Here is an 18,578-nt window from a genome sequence, read left to right on the forward strand (position 1 = left end):
TTAACAAATCAATTCCCTCTGACATCCATCATCCAGCAGATCAAGAATAATAGAAATATAGAAAAGTCACTAATTAACATTTCTTCCAAGCTGCACACTAACCTGACATAGGGTGGTTGCACGTAAAGGTCATCAGGTCAAAGGGCGTGACGCACAGAGTAGCTCAATCCTTCAGGAGTACAAGACAGCTTCCGGCATACACTAGTAACACATGCAACACATACGTTCTTACCTGTTAAAAAACACCAAAATGGTCAATTTTTGCACTGTAAAAAATTGTGGAAATAGGGGTAACCGTGAGTGAAAACTGCCAAAATCACTGCTGCTCACTGACCTGCGAAAGAGCAGCGTGCCGGCGGATTGAGGGCAAGTCCCGGCCCATGACAGCCGGGGCTGGAGGGTGACTGAGCGCTCTGAACCAAATGCTCTAGCATCTTTGCTCTGAACCCAAGCACCAAGGTGTAAGCGGCCGAAGGAGCGCATCCCTCGGGACAGCCCCGATTCTCCCCCCGGGGTCAGCGCTGTCCGGCCACGGCCGCCTTCCGCCCCGTCTCCCCCTGTGCGGCTGTACTGTCACAGGCTGTGGGTCGGCAGCGCCCACACACGGGGCCGGGCGGAGCAGGCTGGCAGCTCCAGGCAGTGGATACATGGGGACGAAAACCCGGCAACGTCCCTGTCAGCTGCAGCAGAGTTGGGGACAATCTGGTCCCTCCGCCCACCAAGAGTCACTGACCACCGGCACACCGACCACCCCCCCCCCCCCCCCACCCCCCCCGGCCGCGGGGACAGACGGCCCGGGGTCCGCGAGTGTGAAACCAGTCAGCGTGGAGTCCGGATGCTGGGATAGAAGACGGGCCCGCTGTACTGGCAGCCAGAGTAAGTGCTTACCTGACGTTCGCCGCTTGTACTCCAGAAGGCATTGCGTGGCAACAGTACGGGTCACGGGTCATGACATCGACTGTCGTGCAACTTTCCTATATATATTGCTCCATCATCAAGTTCATGAAACTTTGCCTGGCTTCACACAAACTTTCATTAAGTTGAAAAGATAGGTCCCCATCAACTTTGCAACGTCAAAAATGGCATGCATATCTATGGGCTGAATGTGATTTTTTTAAATGGCTGGTAACACTATGCGTGAAGAAATAAATAATCTTTCCAATTATTAAAAAAATCTTACATTGATTTCTAGCGGTCCATATCACCTACTGTCAAAGGCTTACCACTGAATATTTAGAAATCTTTACAGGAATTCTCATTTGGAAATATCTGTAAGTCAATTATCCCAGTGCGAACAGCAGTATCAGAGATTGCTGTTGATATGCAGCAAAATGTAATTTACATTAATGACATCTTGAGCATTTTGTTTTAAATATGCAATCATGTGATATGTTTGTGTATTCCTCTCCCAGAGGATTAAAAGTACAAACATCAAGATTCTCTGAATAGATTGTCTCTGTGTTATTACTTGCACAGATAATGTTAACTATCTGTCAAAATGTTCAAGAATGGTAAGTAAGGTCTCATTATATAGGAATGGGGAGGAGGAGTTCAATGATCCAGTTTCCTGCCCTCTTATTGGAAATAAATTTCCATACACAAAGTGAAAGTAAAACCCTAAAGATAAAACAAGCTGAGATCATGGGACAACAAGGGTAACTGAATAAATAATTAAAGTGGATCATACAATTCTTGAAACTTTTTATAAAGAGTCGATCCAGGATTTGGGCAAATATTTTATGTTCACTATTGGTCAAATTCTTTAGCAGTAGAATGTTTTAAGAAACAAACTATATCCAGTATATACCTGCATCTTCATTTATTGCAATAATAAAACATTGTGATGTAATGTAACTCCTCAAATAAATATTGTATGTTGTTATACAAATCTGCAAATCCTTCCTCCAGTTGGGTAATAACAATGCCTGATGTATTCCCAGTCATGTATTTTATTACCTAACTGCTGGTATCTGATTTGAGCAAGTTGAGCCTGCAATTGTAGCACTACAAATGACCGTGACACTTCTGAATTAGATAAGAGAAATAAAAATATGCAGCTTTTACTACTTTATGGTTTTTCAAGTGTCTCGTTCTTAAAACTGTGTGGATCATGTCCAGAGTAGGTTGTCTGTATTACTCTATTATTGAAACTGCCAGGCAGCATTCAATACCTCAGACCATGCACAGAGGTATATTAACAAGTTTAAAGTATCCTTTTTTTTAAGTATGCAGAACAACTGCTCTTACACATGCTCTTATTCAAGTTTTTAAGAAGGAACTGCAGATGCTGGAAAATCGAAGGTAGACAAAAGTGCTGGAGAAACTCAGCGGGTGCAACAACATCTATGGAGCGAAGGAAATTCTGCGTTTCTCCAGCACTTTTGGCTACCTCTTATTCAAGTTAATGAAGGGCAGAAAATCATGTTAAAGCTTTGCAAATAAATAATTCTGGAATAAATTTACAAAAACAAGCCTCATTATCAAAGCTATGATAATAAAAATAATGCAGAGGAAGACTTTTTGATCAAAATTTGCACAATAAAAATCTATGTGAATACCAATGCAATTTTACAATTTTCCAATAGCTAATGGGCATTTTGACACTGCCATCATATAAAGCAGGGATCTCCAAACTATGGCCCGAGGGCCACATCCGGCCCGCAGCAAGCTCTTAACACGTTCGGCAGTGAGGGCTATTTAACGGGTTCAGTGGTAGTGGGTTCTGTGGTAGTGAGATAAAACAGCGCCCCCACTTGCCCCGCCCCTCCCGTCCTTACTTGACTAGTGTCAAAATCTTTTTATCCCCCTCAGGGACCAGACAGCTCCACAGGTAAGTTTCCTTTCTTGCCTCCCCCCACTCCCCCCCCCCCCCCCCACGGGCCAGGCCATCGCTGCCCTGCGCCGGGGGGGGCGAGCGTCCTGGAGCCGGGGGAGGGAGAGGCCAAGGATAACTGGCGCGATGTCTCTCCACTCCCAAACCTACCCGGTGGGGCCTTTCCCCGCCCCCGGTCCCCGCACCGGCTGCAACCCGGGGGCGGGGAGACACCGCGCCGGGAACCCTCGGCCTCTCCCTCCCGCTCCCTCGATTCTTGGGACGCACGCCCCCTACCCCCCCCCCCACCACCACCACCCGACATCATCGCCGCCCTGCTGGAGAAGACGGGGCCCGCGGTAGTTTACATCGAGACAGATATTGAGATAGAGAGAGAGAGAGAGAGAAAGAGAGAGAGAGAGAAAGAGAGAAACAGTGAGATTGACACCACCCACCCACATCATGGTGGAATATTGCATTGGGGAATGGATTGCGTGGGGGGACCAGGCCTCCCGTGTGACTGGGACCTAACGGGTCCCACTTAGTCTAGTTAAATTTATAACACTGACATTTCTTTATTTTTTCCTACGGCCCGCAAAAATTTGCCAAATATATAATGTGGTCCTCATACTGAAAAGTTTGGAGGCCCCTGCCGTCATGGCAGCTCTGTGAAAACTGCGTATTTTTAAGTTTCATGTTCCTTTTTAACTTATTTCTAAGTTCTAACTGTAAAAGGACTTGTTCCGACACACAAAGTCTCTTACCAAGTATCTTTATTAGTCACTACACACATTGTGCTCTAGCTGTCCGTGGTCATCACTGGGACTAGAGAGCGAGCTAGAGGCGGGGAAGCTACAATTATACAGGAGACAATGGGGAGTGGTTAGTAGTGGTGAGGTCACTATGTTAAAGGAGCATGCACTGATCTACATCCTTTCTCTTGGAAACAAAGCGACCACGGCTCATACGCTAGAGGCAAACCAGAAACAGTTGGAAAACATTATGAAGCAGACTACTCGCCCACTCCGTACCGGACAGGCGGCTTGACCAAACGCCCAGAGCGGGTGCGCAACCCGCCTTCCCCTTCCACCGCAGGAGCTACAGGAACGGGGGCAGGGACAGAGACAGGGGAACCGGGAGACGAACGCCCAGGGGGAGGAGGAGAACGAGGCGAAGGAACGGGCTCCACAGCAGGTGAAGGAGGAGAAGGGGGACCGTGGGTGCTGGGCACCATGAGCTGAGAGGGAAGGGTCCGTGGCATGCGAGGAGTGACAGGGGCAGGAGGAGTCGCAGGCGGCGGTGAATGGACTGGCGGTGGGGACTGGACAGGCGGCGGGGAATGGACAGGCGGCGGGGAATGGACAGGCGGCGAATACGGGTCCGCGGGAGGCGGAGCAGGCTCATTGACGAGCAGCAGGTGCTGGCGTGTCCGACGGTACACGGTGCCCTCGTAATTAACCAGGTAGGACCGGGGAGAATCGGCATTGCCAACGACAACGGCCAGCCGGTGATGACCGGAGGTGGACATCATCCGGACAACCTGGCCTGGGAACAGACGGGGAAGTAGTCGGGAAGATTTATCAAAGGAGCGCTTTTGGATGACCTGTTTCTCGATGATGCGCTCCTGGACAGCGGCAGGGCTGCGGACAGCGGGCGTTAGAGATTGCTGAGAAACCGGGAGAGGGGGTCTAGTGGTGCGGGACATGAGGCGCTGGGCAGGCGAACCAAGTGCGGGGTCCCGGGAAATGTTGCGGAGGTTGAGGAGGGCAAGATAGAAGTCCGAATGGGACAGACGGCAATGTTCCAGCAGCTCCTTGGCACTGCGGACAGCGCGCTCTGCAAGGCCGTTGCTTTGCGGGTACTCGGGGCTGCTGGTGATGTGGCGAAAGTTCCATAGGGCGGCGAAAGCGGCGAACTCTGCGCTGGAAAACTGTCCGCCGTTGTCGGATTGGAGAGTCACCGGGGAACCAAAGGTAGAAAAGTGGCGGCGAAGCTTCCCGATGACGGCAACAGATGTGAGGGAAGGCAGCTGGTCCACCTCGAACCAGCTGGAGTAGGAGTCCATCAGGACCAGGAAGTGTTTGCCACGCCATTCGAAAATGTCAGTGGCGACAGCCATCCACGGCAACTCGGGAGCCGGCTGCTGCATGAGTGGTTGGCGTCGTTGATGAGGCAGTAGGCTGTTGCAGGCAGCACAGGCGGAGACCCTGTCACGAATCTCCGGAATCATGCCAGGCCAGAAAAACTGAGCTTGGGCCTGGGACAAAGTGGCCTCCACCCCGGGGTGACCGCTGTGTGCGGTTTGGTAGTAGTGGTCACGCAGAGCGTCCGGCACCACGACCTTGTGACCCTTCACCACCACGCCGCTGTGCAGCACCAATTCGTCCCGAACCAGGAAGTAGGGCACGGCACCGGCCGGTAGGGAAGAGCGTCGGTCAGGCCAGCCACGGCGGATGACGCCCGCAAGCTGTTGTAGGGCAGGATCAGCGGCAGTGTGTTCGACCAGGGACTGCATCTGTCAAGAGGGAACAATGTTAACGTTCAGTACCATCAGGTCAGACGATTCGTATGGATGGCGGGCAACGGAAGGGAGCGGCGCACGGGACAATGTGTCGGCCACGAACATTTCCTTGCCCTTGCGGTACACAATGTTGAAAGTAAATCGTTGGAGCTGCAGCATCATCCGCTGCAACCGCGAGGAGGCCGCATGGATAGGCTTGTTCAAGATAGAAACCAGCGGCTGGTGGTCCGTTTCAATGGTGAAAGTGTTGCCCAGAATGTAGTCTTTGAATTTGGAGCATGCGAAAACCACGGCAAGGAGCTCCTTCTCGATCTGAGCGTAGCGCTGCTCAGCAGGGGTCATGGTGCGAGAGGCATAGGAAACAGGCAGCTGCCGATCGTCCTGGAGCTGCAGGCAGGCAGCACCGAGTCCGAACCGAGATGCATCGCAGGTGAGGACGATTGGCCTGTTCAGGTCAAAATACGTTAAAGTCGGGGTGCGAGCGAGCCTGGACTTCAGGGCTACGAATGCCGACTGGTGATGCGGTAGCCAGACCCAGGCATTGTCCTTTTTGATTAGCTCCCTCAGAGGGGCACTCAGTTCGCTGAGGTCGGGTATGAACTTACCCAGGTAGTTGACCATGCCCAGAAAGCGCTGCAGGCCGGGCACGTCGGTGGGAGCAGGCATTTCGGTGACCGCAGCAGTCTTCTGGGGGTCTGGCTTTAGTCCCCTGGCCGTGAAAACGTGGCCCACGTACGTGACCTCCTGAACGCGGAACCGACACTTCTTCGGGTTGAGCTTGAGATTGATCTCACGAGCCCGGTCCAGGACTTGGCGGAGGTGCAGGTCGTGCTCAGCGACGTCCTTCCCGTACACCAAAATGTCATCAACAATAATAGCACATGGCAACCCGGCAAACAGCTGTTCCATGGTCCGCTGGAAAACCTCGCTTGCTGAGTTGATCCCGAAGGGCATGCGAAGAAAACGAAACCTGCCGAAAGGTGTGCTGAAGGTGGTTAAAAAAGACGAACGTTCATCCAGAGGGATCTGCCAAAAGGAGCTCTTGGCATCTAAGACCGAGAAGACAGTGGCAGGACCAACCTGTGCAGCGACGTCCTCCACCGTCCGCATGGGGTAGTGCGGGTGTTGGATAGCAAGGTTCAGGTCCTTCGGGTTGATGCAGATCCTGATCTCGCTGGCGTCTTTCTTGGCAGCGACGACCATGGTGGAGACCCACAGGGTGGGTGCGCTCACCTCCTTGAGAATGCCAGTGGAAACCATATCACGAAGTGTGGACTCCACGCGGCCCTTCATGGCAAAAGACACACGGTGGGCCGGTCTAACCACCGGGTCGACCCCCGGGTCAACAACGATTTTATAGGCACAGGGCAGTTTGCCCAGAATGTCATCGAAACGGTCGGGATACTCTATCAGGGGGTCCATGGGGGCCTGCACCAGGTGGACGTCGCGGTGAAAAGAGACCAAACCCAAGTCCTGGCATGCACGGGCGCCCAGCAGGGTGACGTTATCAGAGTCCAGCAGGAGAAAAGTGAGGGGCCGAGAGGTCTTGAGAACAGTGCAGATAACAGTGGCCTTCCCCACTGCGACCAGAACACCTCCCCCATAGGCATGAAGGCGGGAGCTATCGGGAAGCACTCTCTCACCCGAGCTTATCTGTTTGAAGAGGCGAACAGACATAATGTTTGCAAACGCACCAGTATCGACCTTGGCCGAGAAGGAGTGTCCATTCACAGTAACATGTATGGAGGGATCCGTTATCGGGGCAGGTGCACTCAAGAGCGAAAACACCGTCGGATCACCATGGGAGGAAATCGTATCTGAATCAGGGAGTTCGGGCTGGTACTGGGAACCAGGCGCGCTATCAGTGTCCGCAAGAATGTTTAGACTCCTTCTTGGAGCAGGGACCGGTTTCCCACGAGAACGACAGGCTGAAGAAAAATGGTTAAGTTTCCCGCAGGAGTTGCAAGTTTTACCCAGCGCCGGGCAAACGTTGTTCTGGTGCGAGGAGAAATTACAATTTGGGCAACGACGAGGGGTGACCTTAGCGGGAGTGGAGGGGGTGAACGGGCGAGGCGGGCTATTGATCCGCCGGCGGCCAACGGTACCGGTGAAGTTGATGTCCTGGGACGGTGGGTGAGAAACGGAGCCGACAGCAGAGGCCATACGAGCAGAATGCATGGCATCCTTTAGCGTGAGGTCGGGTTTCATTAGCAGATCTTCGCGCAGCTTTGAGTTTAGGAGACCGTAGACCAGGACGTCCCTGATCAATTCGTCCGTTGTAATTGCTTCAAGGCGGCACCGACGAGCCATATGTCGCAAAGAGGCAATGTAAGCGTCAATGTGCTCACCGGGAACTTGACGTCTTGAGAAAAACTTGAAGCGCTCAATGATGTTATTAGTGGGAATGTCACATAGGGCAGTAAATTTGGTCATGAGACATACCGGGTCGTGGCGGTCTTCAGGAGGGACGAATTCGAACGCCGCATAATGTTCCATAGCCTCCGGACCAGCCAGGTTGAGGAGTAGGTGAGCCTGTACCACAGGAGTGGCACCAGGATGAGCGATAGCGATGTAATGTTCATAGTCGCGCTGGAAGACAGTCCAGCGGTGCACGATGTCCGCGTCAAAAACGAGCTTGTCAGGACGACGGCACGAGTTAGCCATAGTAAAATGCAATGGTGGGGAAACAACTGGGAGAAACAAATAATAAAATAAAACCGATAAACAGGAGACGCAAGTCTACCGCGCTGACACAATGTAAAAGGACTTGTTCCGACACACAAAGTCTCTTACCAAGTATCTTTATTAGTCACTACACACATTGTGCTCTAGCTGTCCGTGGTCATCACTGGGACTAGAGAGCGAGCTAGAGGCGGGGAAGCTACAATTATACAGGAGACAATGGGGAGTGGTTAGTAGTGGTGAGGTCACTATGTTAAAGGAGCATGCACTGATCTACACTAACTCCCTAGTACTAACGAAGTATGGCAGGGAAACCCTCTTAAATCTAAACTCTAGCGTAAACAGAGACTTTTTAAACGCTGTACTTAATGATCCAGCGTGGTCAGCAGAGATCAACAGAGAGCGCCGCGGCAACAACAATGGGAGCGCGGCTACAAGGAAAACCCGGAGAAAACATCGGGGTAAGCGGGGGGGGGGGGGGAATTCGGAATAGGCTGAGAGCCCAAGCCTTTCGTCCTCCTCTGCCCAGCATTCATCTGGCAAACGTCCAGTCCCTGGAAAACAAGCTGGATGACCTCAAAGCGAGGATCAGATTCCAGCGGGACATAAGGGACTGCAACATCCTCTGCCTGACTGAAACATGGCTGATTCCGGATCAGGTAATCTGCCCAACCGAGTCCTTCACTGTCCATCGTGCTGACAGAACAGAATAATCTGGGAAATCCAAGGGTGGAGGAGTCTGCTTCATAACAAATAACAACTGGTGCAACCCTGGAAATATCAATATGCTTTCCCGTTCCTGCTTGCCGGACCTGGAGCATCTGACGATCTCATGCCGCCCATTCAACCTTACCCCGGGAGTTTGGCTCAGTGATCGTCACAGCCGTCTACATTCCACTGCATGCGGACACCGACGTGGCACTATCGGCCCTACACGATGTGCTATGTCGACATCAAAACAAGAACCCGGATGCGGCTATGGTGGTGGCTGGAGATTTTAATAAATCAAATCTCAAGAAGGTCATGCCAAACTTCTACCAACACATCACGTGTGCCACCAGGGGGCAAAGAACATTGGACCACTGGTATACGCCGTTCCGGGAGGGCTACAAGGCCGTTTCACTCCCTCCCTTTGGAAAATCTGAGCACGCTGCCATTTACCTGCTGCCGGAGTATAAACAGAGGATAGTTCGGGAAGCGGCAGTGACGAGGGACGTAATGCGGTGGTCCGACCAGTCAGAAGCCATGCTGCAAAGATGCACTGACAGATGTCGACTGGAATATGTCCCAAGCAAGTTCCAGTGACGTCAGTGAGTTTACGGAAGAAGTCACGGACTTCATCGCAACAATAACCGACAACATCGTCCCCACGGTAAGGGTAAGCACCTTTCCGAATCAAAAACCCTGGGTAGTCAGGTCCGTTCGTGTTGCCTTGAATGCTCGCACTGCTGCCTACAACTCGGGCCTGGCATCCGGAAATATGGACGTCTACAAGGTAGAGTCCTACCGACTGCGAAGGGCGGCGAAGGACGCAAAAAGGAGGCACAGGGACAAGATGGAGTCACAGATGGAACAGCAGGACACCAGACGCCTGTGGCAGGGGCTACGGACTGTAACCAACTACCGGAGCACCCCCTCCCCCCCCTCATCCGTAAGTGCTGGCACTTCGCTCGCTGATGACCTGAACTCCTTTCACGCTCGTTTCGAGACGGGCAACATCACCCCAGGTCTGCCGGCTATCGAAGCTGAAGGGAGGAATGTGCACACATTCTCGTTGTCCGAGCACAATGTGAGGAGGGCTCTGACACGGGTGAACATGAGGAAAGCTGCAGGCTCAGATGGCATCTCGGGGCGAGTACTTAAGTCCTGTGCTACGCAGCTAGCTCCGATGCTCACTACACTATTCAACCTCTCCCTGGCCAAGTCCGTGGCCCCTGCCTGCTTCAAAAGATCCATCATTGTACTGGTACCTAAAAATGCCTCCCCAGCCTGTCTGAATGACTGCCGTCCGGTGGCCCTCACCTCCGTAGTCATGAAATGCTTTGAGAGGCTGGTCAAGAAACACATCTGCGCCTTCCTCCATCGCAACATGGACCCGCTACAAATCGCATACCGTCCGAACAGATCCACGGACGATGCGTTCTCCCAGGTTCTGCACACCGCTCTCTCTCATCTTGACAACCAGAAGGGGGGCTACGTCAGGATACTGTTCATAGACTTCAGTTCAGCCTTCAACACGATAGTCCCCACCAGACTGGCCGAGAAGCTGCTGTAATTGGGGCTTAACACCCCTCTGTGTGCCTGGGTTCTGGACTTTCTCCACCAGGCCCCAGGTAGTCAAGATGGGGGGAAATACATCGAAGTCCCTCACCCTGAGCACAGGATCCCCCCAGGGTTGCGTCCTCAGCCCCCTACTGTACTCCCTGTACACACATGACTGTGTGGCTAGGTTCAGCTCCAACTTGATCAAGTTTGCTGATGACACTGTGGTGGTGGGCCTGATCTCAGACAACGATGAGAAGGCCTACCGGGAGGAGGTGGCTGATCTGGCACTCTGGTGTCAGGACAACAGCCTCCTCTTGAGTATCAAAAAAACTAAGGAGCTGATCGTGGACTTTAGGAGGGCACATCATCCGAGGACGTACACACCATTGAAGATAAATGGGGATACTGTGGATAGGGTGAGCTGTTTTAAATACCTGGGAGTCCACATCTCTGAGGATATGACATGGACATCACACGTTGCAGCACTCGTGAGTAAGGCAAGGCAGCACCTTTACCACCTCAGGCAATTGAGGAAATTCAGAGTGTCTCTGAGGATCCTCCAGTGCTTCTACTCAGCGGCTATGGAAAGCATCTTGTCCGGAAATATCACGATTTGGTTTGGGAACTGCTCTACCCAGGACAAAAAGGCTCTGCAGAGCCTAGTGCATTTGGCCGAATGCACTATGGGAACTTCACTCGCCCCTCTGCAGGAACTATACATCAGAAGGTGCAACTCCAGAGCCAACAAGATCATGGGAGACCCCTTCCACCTCAGCAACGGACTGTTCCAGCTGCTACGGTCAGGCAAACGCCTCCGTTTCCATGCTGTGAGAACGGAGTGGATGAGAAGGAGTTTCTTCCCAGAGGCCATTAGAACTGTAAACTCCTACTCACCAGGGACTAACTTTACTGTACCATTTTACTGTGGTTTTTTTTTATAATTGCTGTTTTTTTCCTCCCACATCTCCCACAAGTATGTGAATATGTGATTCTGTTCCATTCTGTCGTTTGTTTGTTTTTTTGCACAATCAAAAAGCATTGCCACTTTTCATTTCACTGCACATCTCGTATGTGTATGTGACGAATAAACTTGACTTGACTTGATATAAAGGAAAAATGACAGAAATGCTCAACAAGCCAAGCAATATCTGGAGAAAGGATCAGAGAGGATCAGAGATAATCTGTCGGATTGATTACGTTTTGTCAAACCTTTGTTGCTTTTGTGAAGATATGTTATGTTTGATTATTTCATATGACATGAATGTTTTTTAAAAACTGTTTTATAGCACAATAACTTTTCAGTGGAAAAGGTCATTATAAGAGTTTCCAGGAAATATTTCACAGAAAACTATTAGCAACTTTAACCCTTTAATGAGCATATGACCAAATGTACTAATATTATGATGCATCTAACTTACAAATTAATTAAAGGATTGCTGGAGAGAGTGTAGGCTCATCTAAAATCACCTTAAATAAATAACTTGGTTCAACTTTGAAGAATAGCTGCAATGTTTTCAAATACAGTGCAATAAAATAACAGCACATAAAAATTAAGCACTTTAATAGGAACCTGAAGGGCAACTTTTTCACACAGAGGATGGTGGGTATATGGAACGAGCTTCCAGAGGTAGTTCAGGCAGCTACTGCAACAACATTTAAAATACATTTTGAGAGATACATGGATAGGAAAGGTTTAGAGGGATACGTGCCAAATGCCGGCAGATGGGACTAGCGTAGATGAAGCATCTTGGTCAGCATGGGCAAGTGGGGCTGTGACCTGTTTCCATGCTGTATGACCCTGTTTGCAAATAATCAATCATAAATTATTATACATGTCTTATATACTCTTTCCTCATCAACATTTTTTCCCATATCCACTTAATAAATTCACAAATTTCTTCATGGGAAAGAGCCTCAATGGCAAGTGTGACATTAATTATTTAGTGAATATGATGCAGGAGTGTTCTTCATGTTTTTGAATATCAGTTTGTGAGCAACTTAATCCATTAACCTCTACTCATTGGAGGAATCAGCACACCTGGTTGCTGATTTCTACTCTTTTCCATATCAAGGAAAGTTTGGGGCTCATGAAAAACCATAAAGGTAGATAATTCCCATGACTTGGTGGGTTCTTCCAGGTTATTGAGAGAGGCAAGAGAGAAAATTGCCAAAGTCTTGAAGAATATCATTGTAACTGCCCTAGCCACAGGTGAGGGACTGGAGGACTGGAGAATGGCCAATTTTGTTCCTTTGATTAAGATGGAGTGAGGAGATAATTCAAGAAATTATTGGTCAGTGCCTCGCATCAGTGGTAGGGAAGCTATTGGAATGATCATTTTGGGTAAAATTACTCGCATTTGGAAGAGATTGGGATAATTAGGACAATTCGTTTTTTGAGGAAGTGACAAAAGTGATTGTTGAAGGTAGGACAGTGGAAATTATCTACATAGATCTTAGTGAGGCATTTGCCACATGGTAGGCTGATCCAGAAGATTCAGATGCATTGGATTCACGATGACTTGGTAGTTTGGAATCAGAACTGGCTTGACCAGAGAAGACAGAGGATATTGGTGGACAGATGTTATTCCGACTGGAGGTCTATGACCAGTAGTGTTCTGCAGGGATTGGTGCTCCGAACAGATGTAAGGATAGGTTGGATTATTTTAACAGGAATGTCAGAAGTTGAGTGAAAACATGATAGAAATGTATTCAATTATGAGAGATATAGACAAGATAGATAGTAGACAAAAATGCTGGAGAAACTCAGCGGGTGAGGCAGCATCTCTGGAGCGAAGGAATGGGTGACATTTTGGGTCGAGACCCTTCTTCAGACTGATGAGGGGGGCGGGAAGAAGAAAGGTAGAGGCAGAGAAAGTGGGCTGTGGGAGAGCTGGGAAGGGGAGGGGAAAGAGGGAGAAAGCAAGGACTACATGAAATTGGAGAAGGCAATGTTCATACCGCTGGGGTGTAAACTACCCAAGCGAAATATGAGGTGCTGCTCCTCCAATTTACGGTGGGACTTACTCTGGCCATGGAGGAGGCCCAGGACATAAAGGTCGGTTTCGGAATGGGAGGGGGAATTGAAGTGCTGAGCCACCGGGAGATCAGGTTGGTTATTGCGAACTGAGCGGAGGTGTTGGGCGAAGCGATCACCAAGCCTACGCTTAGTCTCACCGATGCAGAGCAGCTGACACCTAGAGCAGCGGATGCAATAGATGAGGTTGGAGGAGGTGCAGCCTCACCTGTAAAGACTGCTTAGGTCCTTGGATGGAGTCAAGGGGGGAGGTAAAGCAACAAGTGTAGCATTTCCTGCGGTTGCAAGGGAAAGTACCAGGGGAGGGGGTGGTTTGGGTGGGAAGGGACGAATTGACCAGGGAGTTAAGGATCTCCTGGTGGCTCAGCACTTCAACTCCCCCTCCCATTCCAAATCCGACCTTTCTGTCCAGGGGCTCCTCCATGGCCAGAGTGAGTACCACCGTAAATTGGAGGAGCAGCACCTCATATTTCGCTTGGGAAGTTTACACCCTAGCGGTATGAACATTGACTTCTCCAATTTCAGGTAATCCTTGCTTTCCTCCTCTTTCCCCTCCCCTTCCCAGCTGTCCCACAGCCCACTTTATCCGCATCTTCCTTTCTTCTTCCCATCCCCTCATCAGTCTAAAGAAGGGTCTCGACCCGAAACGTCACCCATTCCTTCGCTCCATAGATGCTGTTGATCTCTATATAAGTGTTTATACTAGCTACATCTATATTACTAAAAGTCTGATCTTGACCACTTCCTGGTGTTCTGTATATTGATTTTGGAAAAAAAGCTGCCACTTACATTTGTGATTTTTGGCCATCTTACTCAGTTCCCTTCCTCTGCGCAGGACAAAAGGGTATTTCCCATTGATGAAAAATAAAAGAGTTATTAGTGTTTAAAAAATGTTGAGATTCTCTCTCCTGAAGGCCACGCCCCTTCCGGAGGGACTATAAAACCTGGAGGTGTTGAGTGCCTCAGTCAGTCTCTGCAAGATGGGGGAGTGAGAGGGTCACATCTCTCAGTCTGAGCTGTGAATAACACTGAACGCATGTCTACTAAACTGTGAATGGTTTTACTGACCTGTCAGTGCCCTTAATGCGGTTTGAAAATATTGTTTGGAAATGCTAAAGCTGTGTTGCCTTTGGTTTGGAAATGCTAAAGCTGTGTTGCCTAATTAAAGTTGCCTTGCCTAATTAAAGTTGCCTTGCCTTTGCCTTGCCTAATTAAAGTTGCCTTGCATAATTAAAGTTGCCTTGCCTAATTAAAGTTGCCTTGCCTGCCATATAATTAAAAGTCTAATCTTGACCACTTCCTGTTTGCGCTTTATATTGATTTTAGAAAAAGCGCTACCACGTACGGCTGTGATCTTTGGCCATCTTACTAAGAGTCCCCCTCCGCTCATCGGGTACCGAGGATTTTTCCCATCGATAAAAAAATAAATAGTTATTAGTGTTTTTAAAATGTTGAGATTCTCTCTCCTGTCAATCACACCGTGAAGGTCACGCCCCTTCTGGTGGGAGGGGGGGTGGACTATAAAACCCAGAAGTGTGGGCGTGGCTCAGTCTCTGTAAGATGGAGGAGGGAGAGGTCACGACTCGCTGTCTTTAATGGCCTTGCACCCTGCTTGAAATGGTATGAAACTGCACTTGAATTTGGTGGCCTTGCACCCTGCTTGAAATGGAATTTCAAGGAATAGCCGTGAGTCAACTGCCAGTCCACCAGCCGTGAATGAGTGAGCTGCCAGCACAACAGGCTTGAGTGACTGAGCCGCCAGCCCAAGAATCCATTCGGCCCACAATGTCCATACTAGCCCTCTGGAAACGAGTCCCTTCAGCCCACAACACACATACTAGCACTCCAGAAAGCCGTCCTCCACTCCCCACTGGCCACCAATATTGGAATTGGTGGAGAGATGGAATATTGCGTTGGGGGACCAGCCCTCCCGTGTGATGCTGGGACCCAATGGGTCCCACTTAGTCTAGTATTTTGATAAAGTTCTGATACTGGGTATGCAGAACAACAAACTTCCATGAAATACCTAGTTTTCTTAATTATACTGGTTTCATTTAATCAAGCATTTTGCTTTGTAAAGGTAGCTGCCACCACTATAGTAGCCCTGTTTTGACTTTGGCTTGACTCACTGATGCTAGCAGTTTTCTCTGTTGATAGTTTTGAGCTTCATTTTCTCTCCTGGTGTTTATTTCCCATGGATTCTTCCCATCACATATTGTGGCCTTTCCTTCAACTGCTCTAAACTCTGAATATGACAATGATCTCACGATTCAAGCTAGTCAGACAGTTTGATGTCCTTATCAAAGGCTTTCCCGTAAATTTACTTTGATATGTACCCTTCAATAATCTATTTTTTCAGCTTTTACTCAAGATCATAAAATCACCTTTCATTGCGTTATTTTGACGCTATGATATTGATCAATTTTTTCTTTTGCTTTGAAGTGAAGTATGTGATTAGTGTTATTTTTGATCCTTTGTTGTAGGTCATCAAGTTTCATTAACATCCTGTTGTTCTTCACCAGAAAAAAATAGCAGGTGTGTTTTGTTCCTTATGTTATCTGTGTTTGCAAATCCTATTATTGACCCTCGATACATGCAAACTCACTTTTCCCAGTGGAAAGGATTGAAAGACAATAGCTCAAGATATATTTTGACTGGCATAGGTTAGTAATGGATTTTGCCATCCTTACAGTACGTTAATGCAGTTTGTCAGTCTGAATGTAAGAGCATACCTAACCATATTTGGAATGTTAGTTAGCTTATGCAGCTTCATTTTAAATAGATTGACTGTGAAAATGTATTATCCACATTGAAAGTTGAGGGTTAAATAGCTGTAAGGCTGATTCCTAGAAACATAAGAACTGTAATGGTGCTACAGATTTCCTAAATTATGAATTTTTTAAAGTTCATTTTTACTAATGAACATTTGTTTCCAATTGTTTATCCTCGTTGTCAATGTAAACTCAGACTTTTTTAACCTTTATACTTGTAGGTAATGACACTGATTTATTAAGGAGTATGAGGTAAACATGGCTACTTTTCTTAAATGTTATTCCCAATACGTTTAACGTTATTTCCAATATGCTTAAAATTATACACAATGTGTAATTCACAGAGAAATGCACACATTCATAAAAGGAAATTGAAATATAGTAACATAAAAATAATGTAACGACAAAATAACAACACTAATGATCTCAGGAAAAGTTCAAGATAGATCATCAAGTAGTTAATTGTGGCCGCAGATGTTCATAATGCTTCATTCTTATTTCTGCACACATACTGGGCTCTGTCATTGTTTTGAGTAGAGATGTTCACGGATCCTGTTACCACGTGACAAGGTAAGGCGAGAGGTGCTTAATCTGATCATTTGATTATAGGATCACTTGGCTGTAAATAGAGTCTGTGGAGATTCCTCTTAGCATGTTGGTAGTGTTATGCTGCAGCTTTACCTGGTTGCTACATCACCTTTTAGCAGCACGGTACTTTTTCAGATGCACAATTTCCTCTTCTCTTTGAACCAAGGTTAATCCACTGACCAATGGATGCTGACAAAAGGGTGAGGGATATGCTGAGGTATAAACTTTAAAATCACAAAATGATGATACAAAAAATGTGGCTATTCTGGCCAGCTTGATGGTATAGTTTTTCACTTAAACACACTCTTGTCCTCTTTCAAATTTCAATTCAAACCTGCAATTATTTTCTCATTTACAATTGAGTGAATTTAAATGCAATGCCCATTATTTGGTGCTTCTTGCAAGAATGTTCTCTGGTAGAAATGAAGAATCCAAAGAGTGTATTTTGTGTGTTTTAGAGTGTGTCTGAAGAAGAGTCTCAACCTGAACAGTCACCTGTTCCTTTTCTTCACAGATGCTGTCTGATCCGCTGAGTTACTCCAGCTTTTTGTGTCTATCTTAGTGTATTTGTTTCCACTGGAGAGATAAATGTTAAAATAAAAGTTATTTGTTCAGTTTGACCATCTTTTAAAAGATGTAGGTGCCAGCTAACAAAAACATAAGAGTGACAAATGCAACATATTTGTATCACCAGAGATTACTGATTCTTATTCTTAGGAATAAGGCTGTAATTTTACTATTGGGGCTGTTTTCCCAACTTTAACGCAAGGAGTCCACAGATATTAGTGAGGAAATCTTTGCAGGCTTCACTGCACAGAGTGTCTGCTTTTGTCAGAGCTAGTGCATAAGCCAATGGTTTTATTTTTATTTTCCCTCATGTACATAGTTTTGTTCAACTGAGTGGCTTGCCAGGCTATTTCAGATGATAACTAAAAGTCATTTACAATGTACTTCTCAATTCACATATTCGTTGAACCAGATAAGGACATTTGATTTATTTTATTTAGAGGCCACGGGGAAATCTGATGATTTTCTTTCTAACGGGTATTATGCCAGTTTTTGATTCCAGAATTATACCTCTCTCTTATTTATAACTTGCAAGAATTTCATATGATGTCAATTTGTTTTATTACAAGAACTTATTTTCTATAGCAGCTGCAAAACAAGCAATAATTTATTATGACATCAGCATATCAGACAATGGAATAAAGAAAGCAAAGAGATTCAAATTAAATTAACCTGGTGTATCTGTCTGTTTCTAACAGTTTCATTATCTTTTGCAAATGCAGTAACACAAGAAGTTCAGTGGCCTTCCAGCACTATCAAGGTAAGTGGATGCATCTTAAAATGCTATTGTCAACTACACTACAAGCTTGAGCCAGTGCTCAATGTACCACACTTCCATTGCTCACCTACAATTTAATTGACATTCATAATTAACATTCATACAATTTGCCTCACAATGATACATTCATCACTAAAAAATAACAAAATGCTCACTGACAAGCATACAAGCAGAGGTAGCGAGGCTTGATGAAAGGGAACAGGAACATCTGCTCATCCTAAGCACCATGAAGCATATAATGGTGGCCTGTATTCTGACAGCCATGTAGCCTTGATTAAATCAAGCGCTGAAACCATAAGAGTGGTCTTCTCATCCTTAAAGCCATTTCTTGACCCATTTTATCATTAACTCACAGGAAGACTGGACCGGCTCTCGGCATCTGATGCGCACAGAACCGCGCCTCATCCGCAGCCAGGATCAAACCCGTGTCCCCGGTGCCGCAAGCGCTGCCGAACCGCCACTGGACCGTGCCCGGTCTTCCGTTCCGTCCCCACTCGAGTGTCCCATCCCTGCTTGGGGGGCGACCAGAGAAGTCCGGACCGACGGGACACCGGCCCCCA

Source organism: Amblyraja radiata, chromosome 1, assembly GCF_010909765.2.
Source record: "Amblyraja radiata isolate CabotCenter1 chromosome 1, sAmbRad1.1.pri, whole genome shotgun sequence".
In the NCBI taxonomy this organism is placed as follows: domain Eukaryota; kingdom Metazoa; phylum Chordata; class Chondrichthyes; order Rajiformes; family Rajidae; genus Amblyraja; species Amblyraja radiata.